General features: G+C 40.2%; 1 protein-coding gene across 6 annotated transcripts in view; it reads right to left on the minus strand.

Annotated features, from left to right (window-relative positions):
* il1rapl1a (interleukin 1 receptor accessory protein-like 1a) overlaps positions 1-22,888 on the minus strand; it is a 203,287-nt gene that overhangs the window by 16,430 nt on the left and 163,969 nt on the right. The gene's annotated exons all lie outside the window — the stretch shown is intronic.

Below are 22,888 nucleotides of genomic sequence, written 5' to 3' on the forward strand. Positions count from 1 at the left end.
TATTATTATCATTATTATTATAGCTGCTGCTGGGTATGAAGGAAGGTCAGGAGTCAACAACTGCAGTTTGCTGAGAGTTCATGTGTGAAAGAAGTTGTGATTGTCACAGAGGAGCCAACGGGGTCTTTGTTCCGTGAATTGATGGATTATTTCTTTGGTTCAACAGAGAGTGCAAGTATCCAGCTGGAAGAAAAAGGTGATACTTCATGCACCAATTACAGAAAAGTTTCTCTTTAAGTCTGGTGGTATTATTGTGCTATTTGAGAAAGATTGGAGATTCAAAATAATTGATGAGCTAGTGGTAAAAAATGAAAAATGTACATGTTACATGTAACACTGGTGTGAGCTGATTAAAGTTGGCTTAAAGAGGCTTCTTTTTCCCCCACTCAGGAAAGACCTTCAGTGAACTATACATGTTTTAGGCTTATGAGCATAAAGATAGAGCGCTGTCGGCATATACTAGCACGTTTATTTTGCATCGCTCTGAAGTGACATTCTGAAAAAGCCTGGGGTGCAGCTACCCCATACTGCTGCCTCTCAGGAAACCACACAGCAACATGTAAACAACACACAGATGAGGGAGGCTCATCATGCAGCACATACCATAAACTGTATGGTGGAGGACACTCTCCTTTTGGGAGAGCCAATGCTGTGTCTGGCTCCGAGGCATGTGATTTGAAAAGCAATGGGAGAAAGGCATTGCAGGGATGGGGGTGAAGGAGACGCTTTTCCCTGTTTCACAGCAGGAGTTATGAGCAGGAAAGCAATGTAAACTGTACTGGTATTAGGTATGTACAGTGCCTTGCGAAAGTATTCGGCCCCCTTGAACTTTTCGACCTTTTGCCACATTTCAGGCCTCAAACATAAAGATATAAAACTGTAATTTTTTGTGAAGAATCAACAACAAGTGGGACACAATCATGAAGTGGAACGAAATTTATTGGATATTTCAAACCTTTTAAACAAATAAAAAACTGAAATATTGGGCGTGCAAAATTATTCAGCCCCCTTAAGTTAATACTTTGTAGCGCCACCTTTTGCTGCGATTACAGATGTAAGTCGCTTGGGGTATGTCTCTATCAGTTTTGCACATCAAGAGACTGACATTTTTGCCCATTCCTCCTTGCAAAACAGCTCGAGCTCAGTGAGGTTGGATGGAGAGCGTTTGTGAACAGCAGTTTTCAGTTCTTTCCACAGATTCTCGATTGGATTCAGGTCTGGACTTTGACTTGGCCATTCTAACACCTGGATATGTTTATTTGTGAACCATTCCATTGTAGATTTTGCTTTATGTTTTGGATCATTGTCTTGTTGGAAGACAAATCTCCGTCCCAGTCTCAGGTCTTTTGCAGACTCCATCAGGTTTTCTTCCAGAATGGTCCTGTATTTGGCTCCATCCATCTTCCCATCAATTTTAACCATCTTCCCTGTCCCTGCTGAAGAAAAGCAGGCCCAAACCATGATGCTGCCACCACCATGTTTGACAGTGGGGATGGTGTGTTCAGGGTGATGAGCTGTGTTGCTTTTACGCCAAACATAACGTTTTGCATTGTTGCCAAAAAGTTCGATTTTGGTTTCATCTGACCACAGCACCTTCTTCCACATGTTTGGTGTGTCTCCCAGGTGGCTTTCGGCAAACTTTTACGACGACTTTTATGGATATCTTTAAGAAATGGCTTTCTTCTTGCCACTCTTCCATAAAGGCCAGATTTGTGCAGTATACGACTGATTGTTGTCCTATGGACAGAGTCTCCCCCCCTCAGCTGTAGATCTCTGCAGTTCATCCAGAGTGATCATGGGCCTCTTGGCTGCATCTCTGATCAGTCTTCTCATTGTATGAGCTGAAAGTTTAGAGGGACGGCCGGGTCTTCGTAGATTTGTAGTGGTCTGATACTCCTTCCATTTCAATATTATCGCTTGCACAGTGCTCCTTGGGATGTTTAAAGCTTGGGAAATCTTTTTGTATCCAAATCCGGCTTTAAACTTCTCCACAACAGTATCTCGGACCTGCCTGGTGTGTTCCTTGTTCTTCATGATGCTCTCTGCGCTTTACACACACCTCTGAGACTATCACAGAGCAGGTGCATTTATACGGAGACTTGATTACACACAGCTGGATTCTATTTATCATCATTAGTCATTTAGGTCAACATTGGATCATTCAGAGATCCTCACTGAACTTCTGGAGAGAGTTTGCTGCAATGAAAGTAAAGGGGCTGAATAATTTTGCACGCCCACTTTTTCAGTTTTTTATTTGTTAAAAAAGTTTGAAATAGCCAATGAATTTCGTTCCACTTCATAATTGGGACCCACTTGTTGTTGATTCTTCACAAAAAATTACAGTTTTATATCTTTATGTTTGAGGCCTGAAATGTGGCAAAAGGTCGAAACGTTCAAGGGGGCCGAATACTTTCGCAAGGCACTGTATACATTAATCCTGCTTTGCATGTGACAGAACCATGGACAGCTCCCAACAGTCTAGTGCAGGCAAGCATTAGTATTACTGTATGTGTGTAGCCAGAGCCTAAAAAATAACTATGTCTGAGTCAAATCTTCTTTTATACAGTCAAAACAAAATGCTTGAGTTCTATTACAATGCATTACATTTTACTTTTTACATGATCTTTGACCCCGTTCCACTGCCTGAGCTGTGACCAGTGGAACACGTCTTCAGGGCAGAACTAGCAATGTTCTTTTTGAAATACAGTATTTTTATGTTTGAACTAAGGGCATGTATCCTCTGTGCTTCCCCTGTTCACAACTCAGATACAGCTTCAAAAGATTTCAGTAGGTTACTCTCAGCACAAGGAAAGTTTTAAGGGGTGCAGGGAAGGAGGATAGGACGACACCTAGGAATGATCCGATGGTATTGTCTGTGTGGAGCAGTGGCTGACATTTCCAAAGTTCAACAGCCACTCTCAGCTTGGTATTTGTGCACAGCTGGGCTCTACAAAGGCTACACGCTGTACCTGCAAAATAGGAACCTCCTGCATGTGATTACACACACATGCACACATACACAGGTGGTTTCGTTGCAGCGATACTTAACTATATAGTCACACTTGATAATTTGTGTAGCAAACGTACAAAGTAATCACACTGTGCAAAGTACATATTGCACAACTGTGTCACTATGTGTGAGACTGATTCAGCATTTCTATTTTCCTTTGTTTTATAAATCTCTCACATGCTGTTAGTTTATCCCACAGATCAATTGCAAACTAGGAATGTCATGCAGCCGGCAGCCTCTGCCTGGAGAGGAAGTCTCCACTGAGCTCCCTGGGAATCACAGGAAATTGTTGAAGGCCTCATGCTGTCTTATTCTAATCCTAGTGCAGCATTGCCCAAAACTCCTTCACAGCAACTTTTGTTACTTCTTCTACCGCTACAAACACCAGTGGGCGCCATTACACCTGCAACATCACCATCATATTCATGGGTGCAATACGATGGATGTTGTGTTGCAAAATGGTGAGCATTCATTCATAACAGTTGCTACCACAGCGTATACACAAATTTTGACTCATGCCACATGAGTGTCTCTTTCTTTTGCCCTGCCTGCTTGCCCCATAGACTTTAAAACTAAGATGATGTCACACATAAAACTAGCTTTTCTAGGCTGTGATCAAGATTTAAAAGTATTTATATTATAATATATATATAAAGTACATATATTATATTAATAGCTGTCTTAAAGCTTTCCGTATCACACAATCTTCATCAGCAGATTTGTTTGCCCAGTTGTCATGGATTTGTAGATGTTCAAATATCCATTTCTCTGAGCACTTTTGAGGACTTTCTTTGTTGGCTTCAACGTTGAGATTGAAAGTTTAATCTCAAAATGAATGAATGAATGAATGAATGAATGAAGAGGAATGCATTTGGACCTGGTCTTGAAATTGAAACTGCTGTTCCCAAGGACAACATTTTTGACTTTTTATAACATATAGTTCCAGTGTCCATTTACAAAACAAAGACCATGTAAGCCATTCAAGCAGCAAGGCTGACTGCTATACTATTTACGGCAATATTATCCATATATCCATGGTCACATCACGTCCTCCACCTATGCTAAATGTACCTTCACCTTTCTCGTGAGCAATTTCTTTATTACGAGAACATTCCAGTGTACAGTTGAAATAAAACCATTTGACATAACACACATATATATATATATATATATATATATATATATATATATATATATATATAGAGAGAGAGAGAGCATGTGATTACAGCTCATGGATGCTGTTTTAATCCTCAGGCTGAAGAACAATTGAACCACTGTGTTCGCAATGCTGTTGAAAAAGACGTACAAATATTAGCCATGACTAGGCATGGCTTTGTCATTAGCCTCTGAGCTAGCAAACTACTATGATGTCAAGCCGGTTGAAGTTTGAGCAGATGGTGGGAAGACTATTAACCAGGACTGAACAATGAGGTGAATAATTCACACACTATCAAGTGAAACAGGAGGAGGAGCAGCTTTTTAAATCTGTTCTCTCCTGCTGTCAAACCCCACAGCAGTGTCATTATTATTATCATGATCTATTATTTTTCCAAAGCAGTTTGTAACCCTTGGTAACTCACAATGGTGCCTGTGTTGACTATAACTGATCTTGAGGGTGAATTATTACCGAGATGTTATTGTTTCTAAATGGGTGAGGTGGTAACGGGCACAGACAGACCACAGACTAGGCAGACTGTCATAGATCCTTATGATGTGAGAGTGTGTGTATGTGGTCCATCCATTTACCACTTTGGGCACCCAAAATCAAATAAGAAACACGTCTAAAAACCTGGGTAATTAAAGCGCATACCGGTGCATTTTAAAAGAAGAGTACAGTAAGTTTTAGATAAAAGCATCATGTAGGGCGAGGAAAGCCAAAGAAAGTTAAATTGTGACCTTGGGCTTAAGCGGGGCTTTTAATAGAACATAAACAAACTGAAAGAACTGTTCCAGCACTAGATTCATATTAGAGCGTCCTTTTCAGAGGCTAGCTTCACGTTGTTAGGATTACCTGTACTGACTGCTACAGTCACAGTTACATATTTTGAAAATGTAATAATAATGTTTAATTTGATTTTTTTATTTGCTACTGGCCAGCTGGAAACACAACTTACCTCACAAGTCATTTCTGTAGACAAAATCCCTCTAGTTCCATTTAGTGAAAAACATAACATCAAATGTCACCCTGTTGACTAAACAACTAATAAGCTACAGCTGCTGTGACGTTATTCAATGTGCCACCAGTGCAAATGCTCACACACACTGCCTCCAAATCTAAGTTTGAGTTGGATGATTTTAATGGGTATAATTTTAATTCTGTCGTGATATTATCAATATGTTTTATTTTTCACAATAGAAAGCAAGATATGTGGACACAAGATGCCTTTAATACACTGTTAACAAAACAAGCCCTGGCAAAAAAACATTTTATAGGCTGCCAGCAATATCGGTCTACATTTACATTCAATAGGCACCTCCTTGGCCCTCTCTGTGGTGATTACTGTGCTACAATTACAAAAACTAAAAAAATTCAAGTCTATCATTGCAATTCTTTTGAAATTTCACATACAGTAAATGTGCCATTACAAGACTTGGCAAGATTTAGTGTGAAAAATATCCCCCGCTGACTGACTGTGTGCCTTGTGCAGCACAAGAGCATGATTAAGTGTTTTTATGAGTGTGTGTTTCTTTATATGTGCAAGTCTTTGTGTGTTGTTTCTGCCTTCACGCATGCGTGGGTGTGGAACATAGCCACGTAATCAGAGTGATTGACATCCTCCCCGCGGCTGATAGTTGGTCACAGCGCCTGATGGAAATGAGATTAAGATCCACTCTTTCTTTTATTCCTGCCCAGCGTCTCTTTGACCGACTTCCACACAGACTGATTACAACTCTGGTCCACCACAAGCTACATGATGAATACTTAGTGAAGGACAACATAATTTAAAAGGATACCTCTTGAACCTAATTATAGCTGGATATGCAGTCAAGGTTAAGTTGTAGAGAGTGCCAAGTCCCATCCTTATTGTAATCTAGCCTCTGTACCCCTGTCTTTTTTCAGTGGTCTGTCTGAAAAGCTGAAATGGGAGCATCCATATTCCAAGACAAATATTTATGTGATAGTACTGTAATACTGTACTGGCTAGTAAACCTCAGGATTTCCACAAATAATTATTTTGTAAGCATTTAGTAACATAACTTCATGAGTCACACAAGTGCGGTCAAAGTCTAGGCATAGGTCACACCGTATATCTTGTTTGTTTGGGGCGCAGTGACTTCCTGGAGTCTTGTCATCACTGTGAGTTTGCCAGGAATTAAATAATCCCACGCATAACCTCTGGTAAAATTTACTTACCACAACTTTGGCTGTTCCACACGTTAAACATGTGTGTTAATATGTGAGCATTACAGGTGCAGATTTTGTTACCTTTGGACAGAGCCAGGCTATCAAGTTTTTATGCTAAGCTAAACTACCCGGCTTCTGGCTGTAGCTTCTTATTTTGCGTATAGGAATGTGAGCAGTATCGATTTTCTCATCTAACTCTTGGGAGATACACTTATTCGCTTTTTGCCTTTAAAGAGCAACTAACTGCAGAGGCAAACATTTTTTGTGTGAGTCATAAGTGGTTTACAGCAAATACTCACCTTGTTGCGGTGATGTCACAATCTACTGCACAATGTGTCAGTACACTGACATTGCAGTCAGGTGTTCAAAGGTGCTCCAGACTTTCAACCAGATATGGCAGAGAAACACTACTTTTCAGACTGAAGATACTCTTTAAAATAATGATCTGTTCAGTTTTTACAAGCACACACAGCTTTTAATACCATTTATTCACCAATGCATTAATTTGACGCTTATATGTAAAGTGACTTACAATAACTGAATAAATGTGCTTATTGAATGCTCTTACAATAAGTGCATTCGTGCCAAATATGGATATAAACAGAAAACCACATCATGCCTTTCAAAGGAACCATAAAAAGTGCCCTCTATTAGAAAATACATGAATACAAAATACATACATTGGCTTTCTTTATTATGTTGCCAGATGAATGAATGAATGAATGAATGAGAGCGACTGCGTGAGAGTTTTAGAATGGTGATCGCATTTAGAGAGAATATAAAATGACTTGTGCTACAGAAGGTCATGAATTTGATTTGCATCAGCCCTTGGTGCGTGTTTAGCTGATTTCACAGTATTTGGGATAATTAGGCTTCACAGAGCGGGCACTCAGATTCAGACAGAGGAATACTTTCCAAGCCAGAGGAGAGGAAAACAAACCTTGCACAGAAAACGCTCTGCAGATGCTGTCCAAATTCAGCACAGATGCACAGTGCACACAGTGAGATTGACAGATACGTAGACAGAAAAGCAGATGAATGAACAGACAGGCAGAAAAAAATGAAAATATAAAACAATGCGCATACAAACATGATTATAAATGAGCAGACGCACAGATGCACGTCAATGTCATTTCTGTCTTTTCTGTCTCATCTCATTCTCCTAGAATCCACTGAATAGGCCCATTGTCTTTCACATGTCACTGCTTGGAGCAGAGTTGGATTATGTGTTTCTTTGCGTGTGACAACCACCACCATATTTTATTTGTAGAATAAGCAACAATCCGGAGTGCTTGTTGAATAAGTCATAGTCAGAGTGTGTTTGAGGTTTCATAACACACTCTTGTCTTCATCACAACCCAATGTTCTCTTAGTGCTATGTTTTCAAGGCAGGGCGAAGTCTGGCACAAGAAGCGAGACCACATGTTGGTGTTTTCTTCATTTTGAAGTGCACTTTTCACATTTGTTTGATTTTCTTGCCCTGTGCAGGTGGGAGGAAAGGCACAGTGAGTTTGAAGTTCCATGTAAACCAAGCAAGTTGAGGTGTTAGTATTTTGTAAAACAAAACAAAGAAAGGTATCTATTCAGCTTTATTGAAATGTCACTCATTTTGGAAATTTTCATCACACATCATATGTGCTTCTTAATTCCATTTGAGCTGATAAAACTATATAATATAATTTGAAAAGTGTGGCACCAAAACACAGTGCCATTAAAGGTCCAGTGTGTAACGTGATTAGTTGTTCATTATTAAAATCTGTGTTGCCCGTTCACAAACTTGTCCTTTTCATGAATATTTTCCTCCACCATCAATTCCAAGTATTCCTTTTGGCTTGCAATTTTACATTTGCATTTGCATGAACTGGGGTAGACGCTCCATATTCATGCGCCATCTTGAAATACGTTAGCCGGTAAGGGACATACAGGACATACTGCTCCGCCTTCCGCGTTTTCGCTGTCACATGATAAACTCACAGGTGCTGCTAATGTTGCTAATGGGTGTCGTAGCTTTTTGAAGCGCGAAGGCTACCGTAACTGTAATACGTACTTTGAACTGCGTGGTGCGAGAGAGTTGATTGTGCTATATGATCTCAACGCTAGATGGGAGAAATTCCTACACATTGGACCTTTAAGTAAAATGATAAGTTGGAGTTGCTGTAATGAAATCATGCACAAGGGGGTTGCTGCTAAATAACCACATCATCCCAGTTAAACTCAATACTTTCTACCAACCATAAAATGCAGGAGAGCCTGGGGATACTCGGAATATAAAAAGTTTGCACAGTAGACAGTGAAAAAAAATTGTTTTTACTCCTGCATCATGATCACTTTGTGCTGGTGGTTGCAATTGAGCCATTACATCAATAAGAACAGAATAAAGCGCTTTAAAGTTATCCATTTCTCTCCTTTTATCGCAGAAATTCTTGACACTACAATGGCAGCCAGTTACTTGGCGTCTTTATTGCTTTAGTTGAGGCTTGATTGGGAGACCAAGACGGTACAAGAATGAGCAACCTATGACATTTAGCTGGCAGTAACGTATTGATGTAATTCAGAAGAAAACCCTCATATTCCTTAAATGTCAACATATGAGAAGTTAAAGCAGCCATGTTTTTAGTTTTGAGTTTATCAAATGAGATTTTTAGGAGGGCTATAAACTCAAGAATTAGAGAACATTCAACATAAATATTATTGCCATCTAACCCTTCATGTGAAGTGGAGTTAATGTACAAGCCTTTCACGCAAAACAGCCTAATCCTACAGCCCTGCTTTTGACAGAGACTGTAATTTGAGAGTTTGGGTATTTTAAGCATTAATTAAAATGGCCAAGCAGAAAGCGTTTGTGCGTGCATATGTACTGTGTCTGAGAGAGAGAGAGAGAGAGAGAGAGAGAGAGAGTGTGTGTGTGAGTGAGTGAGTGAGTGAGTGAGTGAGTGAGTGAGTGAGTGAGTGAGAGCGAGCGAGACGTGTTTGTGAAGATTTCCTGTGGCTATCTCTACAGGAGAATCTGATACAGTCAGTCTGTCAGTCATGATTCTTCCCCCACAAGGTGTGAAACAAGCATGAAAAAGTGCACATAGTACTGTGTAATCCTTTTTTCTGCACACAGGAAGGATAAGTGAGTGAACAAGACAAGCAATAAATAAGACACGTGGCTTTGAAAAACGTTTTTAGCACAGGAAGGTGCATCCATCTGCGCAGTTAAAAATGGATTGATCACTATGGAAAGTGGCAGTGAAAAAAGTCCCTACTGCATGTTGCATTATATGATAATACATGCATTTTCTGTATGCTCTCTAATGTAAACTACATGCAGCCTCAGATTCACCCCACAATCATACAGTAGCACACTTTTACAATATCCACATGATCTATTCAAGGGCAAGAGAGTGAGAGCAGTTTTTTTTGGGGGGGGGGGGAGGAAGTGTGATTAAAAAAAAAGAGCATTGATGAAAACAGTGACTGACGACGCTAGTCAGCATCAACAACATCCCCTTGAGATTAAGTAAATAAGATGAAGATATCTCGTCTATACTCATCTCTCAGTGGGGGCGTGTGTTTTTACTGTTTTCTGGTTGTATCAGGAGTGTGGTGTTGAGCTCAGAAAAGTCCAAATCTGTCTGTTAACGCTCCTTCTCTATAGCTGCCTGCAGGTTACCATGACAACACCTACTGTGCTGGGTTGGAGCAGCTCTGCGGGCTCCGTCAGGACCAGAAAATACAGTAAAGACAGGTACTGTACCACATTAGGACCTCTGTGGCTTTGGGCAAGCAGCAATCAAAGTCAACTCTTATTGGAGGAGAGCCAAGACCCACATTCTGGATGCACACAACCAGAAAATACTTGTTCTATCAAACAGCTTTTAAAACATGTTTAGTAGGGGTGTGCAAAAAAATCAATTAATTGATTCATAGAATTCCAAAAATCAATTTTTTAAATTTATTCATTGTCTACTGCAATCACATGGGAAAAGTAACTACATTTACATACTGTGAATCGTTTTTTGAATCGAGAATCATTTTTGAATCGATTTTGAATCGAATCTTGAGCCTTAAAATCAATATCAAATCGTGACATTTTCTGAATCGTGCACCCCTAATGTTTAGCCCTACTGCATGTAAAGATGGGGCCCTTTTGTTCATGGCATAGCAGTGAGCTGATGTGGAACAATGACGATAGGCTGAACTGATTACTTCTTACTCTGCATTGCGGAGAAGTGCAGGTCGGTGCGAGGTGTGAGAATTCGAGGGGTGAGAAGTACAGTGGGAGAGCGGATTGGAGGATTTGGACAGAATAAGTGAGGAATGAGTAAGTGCAATGAGAACATGAAAGAGTTGGGGGCCCACCACCTCAGCCTCTCTTCTGTTCTAATATTGTCCCATCTCCAGGGATAAGTCCTTAATTACCATTACAAGCCTGAGAGCTTTTTACAGAGGAGAATCCTGCTTCTTTTCCTCTCTGTCGCTTCTTCTCCCCGTTTGTTCCGTGGCTCCTGATGATCCATCAGGGAAATGTCAGCCTTTAATTACCGGTAAAAATTAAAGCCTTTGAGAACAGGTAGTTGGTGCCCTCGCTTTCATCTCCCCTTTCCTCAGCTAATCGTCCCTTTTTGATGACATAATAGGTGCTCTGTCCGAGGCAGCAGAAGACAGAGGCCCATTATACCATGAGAGGCACTATGAGGAAATTACGCGATGACATGATGATCAACTGAATAAACGTTTCTTTATCTTTCCAGCAATTTCATACTGGCTGAGGGATCAACATAGCATCAAGTGCCTCTTCCTCATCCCTCAGCCATTGACACTGTGTACCACGGCAGCAGAGATAAAATTCCTCAATACATCGCAGCTGTTGTGAACCCTTGCCTTTCTAACCTGTCTGCACCCTGGCATATACTGTAATCCAGACATTTAAAAACTACTGTTCTCTGACAAAGTATCTTTGTTGCACACATCTCATCATCGCTGCTGACTCCACATGTTTACGCCAGAGGGTTTGGGGACCACTTTCCCCACTGCTGTGGGTTCACGTGAAATGTTCTTTTATGGTCAAAATGAGACAAATGTGACACTGGGAGTCAAAAACTGCCTTTCAAGTGACTTACAAAAGCCGGTGGAAAATTGCCACTGACCAAGAAAATATATTGAAAATGAAAATGGATTTTTCTTTCATTCACTGAGCTTTGGCAGAAATATAGAGTTTCTTTAGCCCATTTGTTTGGATATTTTCAAATAATGCATGTAGTCAATTCTGAGCATGGTTCAAAAATTGATGTCATAATTAACAATAGGGAGAAGAACAAGGATGAACTTATCTCAAAGATTTATAGTGCCCTTATTGCAAGCTCAATGGTAAATACAGACTATTTAAGACAGAAGTGGGAACAAGATCTTCATGTGGAAATACATACATGCTCTTATAATTTAGGCATAAATTAGCACTATTTAAGATAATGCACAGGTGTTATTATACTCCAGATAAATTAAATAAAATGAACAGTGAGATATCATTCTTCTGCTGGCGTTGTAAGAAATATATAGGTACTTTTTTCATACGCTTTGGTCATGTGGACAACTTTCGTTATTTTGGAAATGTGTTACCCAGTTAATATCTCAGTGTTTAAATGTATCTGTTCCCCTTTTTTTTTTTTTTTTACGAATTTTAGCGAATTACGAATGTTATTGATGCCATTGCTCCCATTAAGGTCAAAGCTGTCTCTGGTAAGAAAAGATCTCCATGGAGAAATTTTATAGTGGTGAAAACAGAAAAAAAGAGAGTGTCGAAAAGCTGAACGCAGTTGGCGAAAAACTAATCTCCAGGTCCATTATAACACCTATAAAGAGAGACTTCGCATTTATAATTTGGAACTAAGGAATGCAAGGCGGTCCTTTTTCTCTGACATTATTGCCAGAAACAATAATAATTCACGTGCTTTGTTTGCTACTGTTGATAGATTAACTAACCCTCCAGTACCAGTAGCATCTGAACTGTTGTCTACCAAGGCTTGCAATGACTTTGCCTCCTTCTTCACAGACAAAATTCAGAAAATTAGACAGTCAGTGCTTCCATATCAAGTACAGGATATGTGTTGTCACAGTGTTCACGCAAAACAAATTCCAACATGACACAATTTCATACGATCAACCATAAAAACCTGGAGGACATTATACAACGTCTGAAAACCTCCTCCTGTTGCCTTGATATTCTACCAACGGGTGTTTTTAAAAAATTTTTGAATTGTTTGGCTTCTGATCTTCTACAGATTGTAAACACATCTCTGCTCTCAGGTATTTTCCCACAGGCCCTAAAAACTGCAGTCATCAATCCACTCCTAAAAAAGAAGAATCTAGACACGTCACTAATGAGCAACTATAGGCCGAGTAAAAGTAAAGTAAAAAGTAAAGTAAAATCATAGAAAAAGCGTTTTTTCAACAACTCAACCTCTTCTTATCACTAAACAACAGTTTTGTTTTGTTTTAAAGAATAGGGACTACTTTGTGTCTATAGGTAATTATACATCTGAGCATACAAATATGACGTGCAGAGTTCCCCAAGGCTCTGTTCTGGGGCCTCTTCTGTTCAACATCTACATGCTTCCACTGGCTCAGATTATGGAAAACAACAAAATAAGTTACCATAGTTATGCGGATGACACACAAATTTACATAACCTTATCGCCAGGGAACTATAGCCCAATACAACAACTGAATAAGTGCATTGAACAAATTAACGACTTGATGTGCCAGAACTTTCTTAAATTAAATGAAGAAAAAACTGAGGTGGTTGTTTTTGGAGCTAAAGAGGAACGATTAAAAGTCAGCGCTCAGCTTCAAACGACAATGTTAAAAACAACAGACAAAGCCAGAAATCTTGGTGTAGTCATGGACTCAGACCTGAATTTTAAAAGCCACATTAAGACAATTACAAAATCAGCCTATTATCACCATAAAAATATATCAAGGGTTAAGGGACTTATGTCTCAGAAGGATTTGGAAAAACTTGTCCATGCTTTTATCTTCAGTAGACTTGACTACTGTAACGGTGTCTTTACAGGTCTCCCTAAAAAATCAATCAGACAGCTGCAGCTGATTCAGAACGCTGCTGCCCGAGTCCTCACTAAAACCAGGAAAGTGGATCACATCACTCCAGTACTGAAGTCTCTACATTGGCTTCCAGTGCCTCAAAGAATTGATTTCAAAATACTTTTGCTGGTTTATAAATCACTAAACGGTTTAGGGCCAAAATACATTTCTGATCTGCTACTACACTATGAGCCACCCAGACCTCTCAGGTCGTCTGGGACAGGTCTACTTGTTGTCCCCAGAGTCAGAACTAAACAGGGGGAAGCAGCGTTCAGTTTGTATGCTCCACATATCTGGAACAAACTCCCAGAAAACTGTAGGTCCGCTGCAACTCTCAGTTTTTTAAAATCAAGGCTGAAGACCTATCTTTTTGATGTTGCCTTTCTTTAAATAACCTATTTTATCTGCTTTTATATGTTTACCTGTTTTAACTGCTCTTTCTTTAAATTCTTATCATTTTTTTATACTGAAGTTGACACTGTATGACATTATATAACTGCTCTTTAATGTTTAATTTGTTATACTGCACTGTAACTTTTATTCACATATTTTATCTCTCGGTTCTTTGGGGTTCTAGTTAGATCAAATAATAGAATTGAATTTATGATTATTCCAGTGACATTTTGCAGAAAAAGACATATTTCTGTTTATTTCTTTTATACGGGTGTGATAATAGATTGCAGAAGAGATAGGCTGTGGACTATCAAAAAAGTTAGTTTGATAACTAACAAAAGGGTCTGAAGACCAAAACAATTACAATTGAACAGAAATAGTCTGAGAAACTATTAAATTAAGAATAAAATAGTCTACGAAACTAGCACGTTTCCTGACTATTAGAGACGGTCTGAAGACCGTTCCGGGTTTTGCAAGGTTTGCCGAAGAAAAGAACTAAGCCTTGTGGTGACGACTGCATTGAAATTGACTAAAGCTTCTGTAACTATGGGGAATGAAGACTAAAGCTTCTGTAACTATGGGGAATGAAACCTCCATGTGAAGCATCTGGACCCATTGTTGGTGAGATGAACCAGAGATATGGACCGAACTGCTTGAGATGTCTGACATATTGGTCCTTTCTTTAATTAACCTATTTTATCTGCTTTTATATGTTTAACTGTTTTAACTGTTCTTTATTCGCGTATTTTATCTCTCAATTGCCTTGCCTTTCACCTCGTTTATGTCTTTTGGGAATTATTATGTCATACAAGTGGAATACAAATGAAAGTATGTAAATAGATCTTGATTTGATGTCAGCTAGGAATAACATCGCTTTAAAATATAAGGCCTCCAAACCCCATCAATAGTCCACTGGTGGAATGAACTCTCAAGCTATTTTGTTATGGACAGCATTTATTTTAATAGTAAAGACAGAACCTCAGACTTTTTAAAAGATATGGCAATCAGGATTTGATTTTTATGAATTATTACTTAATGTTAGGGACTATGACAACAGTGTTATCTGAGTGCATTTATTATGTTGTTTGATCTGTTTGTTGGTGTTGTTTGTTGTGTTTTATTTAAATTTTATGTTCTTGCATGTCTTGTTTGTTTTGTCCTACTGTGAAGGACTTGAAATATGAGGAATGAGATTTATGTATGAAATATCTTCACACAGCTTTTGCAAGATAAAATAAAAATATACAAAAAAATATGAAAAAAGAAGAAGAAAAAAATTCCACAATTGTTCACATTTAATTCCCAAGGCCAACTTCTGACCTGCATGGATTCTGACGACAGAAGACAGAGAGTTGATATTGTAGCAGAAGTTCAGAGGTGTATTTTGGTTCTGAGTCCTTCAGTGATTTACAATATAAATGAGTAGCAGTATTTTAAAATCAGTGCAACAACAGAGGATGGTGGCTGCAGTGGAAAGCTCAGGATTGAATGTCATTGTGGAGAGACATATTTCTAAAAGCTCATTCATGCATGTTCAGTCTATAATTAATATAGCTTAAACTGTGAGATTGAAATGATTAACAATCACCCTTATGAAACAATGTCACAGCTAAGGCTTTTGTTACTGATGGCACTCAGGCAATTCGTAACAATACAGAGACACTTGGAGAGAAATGTGGCACATTCAAACCGATTTAAACTACAAGATATTCATGTCTAATTTAAAAACATGAAGGTACATTATACTAATTTGAAGTTTAATTGCGACAAGACTTTCTCATGCCATTCGATGATTTTTTTTTTTGCACACCCTCTGGAGATTTACAGATACCCCTGGCTTTATGCCCATACCACATTTTGAAAATAACAGAGGAATTAATTTACTATTCCTCTTTCATCTCCTTTCTCCATGTAAGATATCACATATCTTCACTTCCTGAAGACAGAGACCCTCTATAACTTTTTTTTTAAGATATGTTCTGCTGGTTTGGCAATTTGAGTGTAATCAACAAAAACAGACTGGGAAAAACTGTAAACATATGTCGGAAAATAATTGGCACTGACCTCAAAAGCATTGGGTATGTGTATGAGGCCAGAGCCACATAGAGGGCAATGGCCATTTTGGCTAACATCACTCACCCACTACACTCTGAGTTTTGCCTCCTACCATCAGGAAGGAGGTATACCTCCCGAAAATGTGCAAGGTCTAACAGATACCTGAGATCATTTGTACCATCAGCTGTTGGGTTTCTCAACAAACTATAGGTCATCTGCCATCATTGCCCATGTCACAGCACATAGTTTTTCATTTTTGTAAGTATAGTGTACATGTGTATGTATGTTCTTATCTATTTGTTATCGCACATTTTATGTGTTTTTGTGTGAACGTGTATGTGTTGGCTACCTGTTGTGAACCAAATTGCCTCTTGGGGACATTAATGACATTTCAATTCAATTCAATTCAATGTCACCCCTCAACTTTACAGCTAACCCTTTTCTGGGTAGCTATTGTTAGGTTATAAAAAGTTAAACCATTGGTGATGTCTGATAAAAATATACTTTTAGTTAAATGAACACTGAATCAATACCGATTGCATCACACCACACTAATCAGCATTTGACTGCCTCACTCCAACCTAGTTTCTAAAGAATTAATTAGGTTATGTCTATTATTTAGCATGAAAGTAGATGCTCTAGGAGACTTATTGTTTAAACAACTTTGGGAGCCACTCCCTGCTAAGCCAGACTGATTAGAACAAAGAAAATGTGTATCTCTGTAGAATTGGCACTACCATGATAAACGACCTTTGTCTGTGACCTGAAGTGAACCTGACATCAGAGGTGTGTCCTTAACCTGAGAGACAGGAATATGTAACCTGAGAGACAGCATGATGTAAATAACTATAGACCTGTCTCCCTTCTTCCTTTTCTATCTAAAACTCTTGAGCGTGCCATTTATAATCAACTCTCTACTTATCTCAACCAGAACATCCTTCTCGATCCCCACCAGTCTGGCTTCAAGGCTGGTCACTCAACAGAAACCGCCCTCCTTGCTGTCACTGAGCAGCTTCACATTGCTAAAACAACCTCTCTCTCTTCCATCATCATCCTTCTAGACCTTGCAGCTGCGTTTGACACAGTGAACCACCAGATCCTCATTTCAACACTCCAGAATCTGGGTGTCTCAGGCTCTGCGCTCTCTTTGCTGACATCTTACCTGTCAGACCGAACCTACCAGGTAACTTGGAGAGGATCTAGCTCAGAGCCTTGCCCACTCAAAACTGGGGTTCCTCAGGGATCAGTCCTGGGTCCCCTCCTCTTCTCTCTCTATACCAACTCCCTTGGGTCTGTCATTCAGTCGCACGGCTTTTCTTATCACAGCTACGCAGAACGACACCCAACTAATTCTTTCCTTTCCTGAGTCTGACACTCAAGTAGCAGCGCGTATCTCGGCCGTCTGACCGACATCTCTTCTTGGATGTCCACTAACCATCTAAAACTCAACCTGGACAAGACGAGCCTCTCTTTTCCTTCCAGGGAAGGGCTCTCCTACCAAAAACCTGACTATAACAATCGACAACTCTGCGGTAGTCCCCCCCAGACTGCTAGAAACCGGGTGTGACACGACGACCAACTCTCCTTCACTGCCAACATTGCTGCAACCACCCGTGCAGATACATGCTGCATAACATCAGAAGGATACGTCCCTCTAACAAAGCAGAAAAGCGCTCAGGTTCTGGTTCAGGCTCTAGTCATTTACGTCTAGACTACTGCAACTCCCTGCTGATTGGCCTGCCGTATGTGCCATCCGGCCCCTGCAGCTCATTCAGAACACAGCAGCTCGACTTGTCTTCAACCTCCCCAAGTTCTCTCACACTACACCTCTCCTCCGGCTCTCTTCACTGGTTACTAGTGCGCGCCCGCGCATCCGCTTCAAGACACTAGTACTTACATATAGCGGCCATGGAACGGATCAGCCCCGGCTAAATCCAGGACATGGTCAAACCATATACCCCAACCCGCCCACTTCGCTCCGCTCGCCAAAACTGCTTGCTGCCCCTACAGCGAGGGAAGAACTAATCACTCAACCAAATCCAGACTGTTCACTGTCCGGCTCCCAAAAATGGTGGAATGAGCTCTCCATCGACATCAGGATGGCTGAAAGCCTACACATCTTCCGCAGAGGCTAAAACACATCTCTCCGACTACACCTCGGTTAAAAAAAAACAAAACAAAAAAACTCTTTAACCTGCACTTTTGTTTCTTTGTAGCTTAGCTTATTTAAAGCTAATGTACTTGCACTTACTACTTGTTGTCTAGAGTTTGGACCTTCTCAGTTGAATGCACTTAATTGTAAGTCGCTTTGGATAAAAGCGTCAGCTAAATGACATGTAATGTAATGTAATGAATATAATTCAGAAACAGAGGTGATCTCAGGACTGTGGACCTGGGACCCGACAAGGGAACAAGGTTCTGCAGTCCGCTGTTTACGGTGTATTGTTTTGTCATGTCACAGGGCTTCAATCTGTGACCCCACAAGGGGACGCATTTTGAAGACTGCTGTTTACAGTGTATTGTTTAGTCATGTCGCATGACTGATTGATGTAATTCCTGAAGAGGAGGCATGTCAACTCAGTCCACTGCTGGCAGTGTTTCATGTTTTATGTGTGATTTGTGTTTTGACCGTCGTTTTCATCGTGTTGTTCACTAAACCTCTTGCTTAATCTTTCAATTCGACCCCAGCCTCTCCTTCGTCCTCAGAAATCAAACAATCACGTCTTTTAGAGATTTTCCTTCACTATTTAGCTATTTCCTCCAACCAAAGGCTGGATCTTGGCTTATCTTCCAACCATCACTCCAAAACCCCCTTGGCCTATTTTTTCCTTTTCCTTTACAGCACATCCCTCCACACAAACAACACACGCACGCACACACAGCCCTCCTCGTTTTTTTTTAACACAAAAGGGGTGTCTACCACTCTTCACCCCCCACACCCCTGCCTCTTATCGCACATCCAGCACTCTGTCCTTACTCTCACCCTCTGGTTTTGGAGCCTGACCCTTAAATCTCAACACACCACTTCAGCCACCTTTAACTGAGGCCTAGTAGGGGGCCATCCACACAGAGACCCTTTTGATGCAAACCCACATGTTTTGCATTGTTTGGGCCGACCGTCCAAACGAATTCTGTAAACATACTGCCTGAAAACGCACTTTTTTGAAACCTGGTCTCAGGGTGAAAAAATTCGAAAACGGCTCTCGTTTGGCTTCGTTTGGATGGCGAATACGAATACGTCCGTATCGATGATGTTATCGCCACACCCCTCGACCTCTAGTGCACGGCCACACACGACTTCACTCACTGCGGTGAAGCTAAACGAGCATATCCCATCTCCATGGTCAAACCAGCTCACTTCATCTAGCTAAATAGTTTGTCTCTGCTCCCTGACACTACCCTCTGCTCTGCCGGTCCTGGACTCTACACAAGATATATTGCTAACGTTATGTAGCTAACGTTCAACATCCCCAAAGTAGCTGACTGCTACAGCAGTGACGTAATGTTAACGTTGTTAGTTGTTATGGTTAGCTGTTTATAAAGTGGAAGTAGACAACTTATCAACTAGTTAGCTAGCTAATCTGTCTGCTTATCAACTCATTGAACGGATTATAGTAACTTTTACCACGGCTTATTGTAGAAAGGCTACAGCAAGAAAAACGTGTAGATTATCAAAAAGACATTGGATCATTAATGTTTGTTTGACTGCCGATGTTAGCTAGCAGAGCTAACGTTAGCACGCTAATGTTAGCTCTGCTAGCTAGCGCGCTGCAATCATGTCCGATGGCAGACAGAATTGCAAAATAAAAAGCAATCCAACAGCTAGACAGACACATAAGCCTCACTACCCCTTCTCCCCATCTTTTGTTTTCTCGGTTTGTCTCACGCTTCTTTTTTAGCCTCCCTCCTTATCGTCTAGTTCTCTCCCCTGTTTACATTTTTGGCTCCCCTCCGTCACGTTGCTATCGCATCCCCTGCTTACCCAATCCACGATCAAAGAGCATGTCCGTTAAATTCAGGACTTTTGAGTGGGAGTGCAGATTGAGCTCTAGCCGCAGGAGGCCCATGTGTTGATAAATCTAAATCAAGGCTGACAAATGACTTGTGCCGAGTGGGCTGGAGACACTGGGACAGGGGCACTGGGGAAAACAGAACTGTTTACACACTAACACTGGCTGATGATGTCTCCTGGTACTTGCAAAGCGCTGGGATAATTTCACTCTGGCAAAAATACCTGCGGGAACTGTGCAGAGCTGCTTCTCAGGATGACTTCCAGCCAATCAGAGTGGCAACGAGGGAGCACGCTAGGACATTAATTATAATGATTTCCTGAGAGAAGCAGGCGGTGTATGATTTGTGTGTGTATTTGCATGTGTGAGTGTGTGTGTGTTTGTCTACCTACAGAATATATGCTCCATCATGCCAGGAGGAGAGCTCAGCATCAATCAGTGCCCCCTTGTCTCCAGAACAGATTAAATAAGATGCACTGCACAAATCCTTACCGTGACGACTCATCACTAATTTTTTTCAGTCACTTTGACCATTAACCTTAGGTTCTGCTGCACCGTTACTGTTGTGATATCACATGTTCTCTGGCATAAATCAGAGCATCTTCTTGATGATTCAGACATGCCAGGACCCTATTTTGAACACATCAAAACGCATCATATCCTATTTTCACTTTTCTCCTTTTGTCCCTGAGGATCATTCCTTTAAAAGAAAATATCTGGGATCTGGTTTCTATAGTAACAGAAAAGTTCACTTTGCTTTCCTAGCTTATCCACGAGCAGAGGCAACAAGGCTTTAAAGCGCCCATATTATACTCATTTTCAGGTTCATAATTGTATTTTAAGGTTTTACCAGAATAGGTTTACATGGTTTAATTTTCAAAAAACACCATATTTTTGTTGTACTGCACAGCTCTCTCTCACTGCTGTAGATCCTCTTTTCACCTGGTTTCTGTTTTAGCTACAGAGTGAGACCTCTTTTCTTCTTCTTCTGTACTATCTTTGATTGCACTCGCACATGCTCAGTAGCTCAGATGTCGAGCATGTCAGCTAGCTAGCTCCATAGAAGTAAAAGACAGGCTGTTTCTCCAACTTCAGTCAGTTACAAGGCAGGATTAGCTGGGAGACTTCTAAATGAGGGCGCACATGTAAGTAGTTATTTTGTAGATTATGGTGAACTTGTGTGTGTTGTAGCAGTGCTTTGCTATTGAGAATGACGTAGCATGCTAGTGTTAGCATTAGCGTTAGCATGCTAATGCTAACGCTACGAGCTAACGGTTGCGGTTAGCCAGCTCATTTTGGATTGTGACGTCACAGTCCGAGCCGATTTTGAACAGCTCACCAGGAGACTGAAGGCAGGACACATTCAGAAACCGTATCTCACTCAAAACAGCATGGATGGATTTTTTTCAAAGTTTGTATGTGTGTGGAAGCACCAGAGACACAAAAGAACACCCCAAATACCAGAAAAAGTGTTTTTTTCATAATATGGGCACTTTAAATTATCACCAGAAAATAAAGAGTGTGTGTGCATGTGTGAGTACATACACACATGCAAACAGACAATGTGTTTGACTGAAAGGTTAAATCAACTGGTTAAGTCAACTGAGCAGTATATTCTGTCCATGGACATTCTCATCCTTAATTCTGGGAAAAAATAAAACAAAATCTAATGTTTAAGTTTCACTTCTGTTTGTAATTTCCTGTTTTTACATTGGATTTCAAAATATGTTTGAAAGATTCCACCCGGGTTCCCATCATGCTTTGTCTAAAGTTGCCATGGAGTCAGTTGTGGGTTACACCTGAGCTTTGTTTTTATAGCTTGAATATTTCTATATTTTGGTGTATCAGCACAATGAGAAGTCATGCTGTATAGAGTACTAGGATTTTTTAGCTTGTATGGTAACCATGTACTGTACAGACAGCAATTACCTGGATTAGTTTGATGCTGAATAAAATGTCTACATTTGATGATTTTAATGTGAAGTTTTGGTTTCTATGTGGATTTATGAACCTTAATCCTCCATTGACATTGGAGGAACTGGAAAGAGTTTGTTCTCTAATTTCAGCATGTGTATGATATGTCTGTATGTGTACATATTAGACTGAATTATGACTAAAGTATTATGAGTTTAGAAAAAAGACTGCAATCTTTTTTAGAAATTGTGTCAACAGGTTGCATTCAAGGGTTAAATAAGTGTCCCAACTGGCTCAAAGTTAATCTACTCCATCTAAATAATACAATGCTGAATATGTGCCCTCTACGTGTATCTTCAGAGAACATAAATGAACAGTGCTGAGAGCACACAAACACCCTTAGTTATCACAATACTCAATCTTTAAATGATGAATAATCACTTAACTATACAGTAGCCTCTATTTATCCATGGTCTGCTGGGCTCAGAGAAAGTGTGAGTGATTATTCTCTGTGTGACAACTGAAGCTGTGCCTTATGGTGGACTCTTAATTGATTCCATAAAGAGACAGGTATTACCAGTGAGGCAGCGTGGTAATTCATTTCAGAGACAAGTGGCTCTGAGATGCACTCAGATATGTACACAGCCAGTAATCATGGCTGCGTGCGTTTGTTTTCCTAAATGTGTATAATACAATAAATGCTCGGATCACATTTTGATCACATTTGAACAATTATTTCCTTTACAAATTAGTGTGGAAGTGAGGCAGGTTCAGTTGGGATATCGTACACACATTGGGAGATCGTACACACACACACACACACAAAAAACACGCACGCACGCATGCATGCACACACACACACACACACACACACACACACACACACACACACAGATCAGTTAGGTGTGAGTGTTGCTGACTCTTATAATATCTTTGGATTTATAAAATATATGAAATGCCATTTGAGTGTGTGTAGATGCATGCTTGTGTTGCTGTGTAGGTTTAATGTTTGCATGCGTGTTTATAGGTGGAGATGATCAAGATCAAGATTACAGTTTTTTACAATCACTTTGG

Source organism: Perca fluviatilis, chromosome 12 (assembly GCF_010015445.1).
Source record: "Perca fluviatilis chromosome 12, GENO_Pfluv_1.0, whole genome shotgun sequence".
In the NCBI taxonomy this organism is placed as follows: Eukaryota; Metazoa; Chordata; class Actinopteri; order Perciformes; family Percidae; genus Perca; species Perca fluviatilis.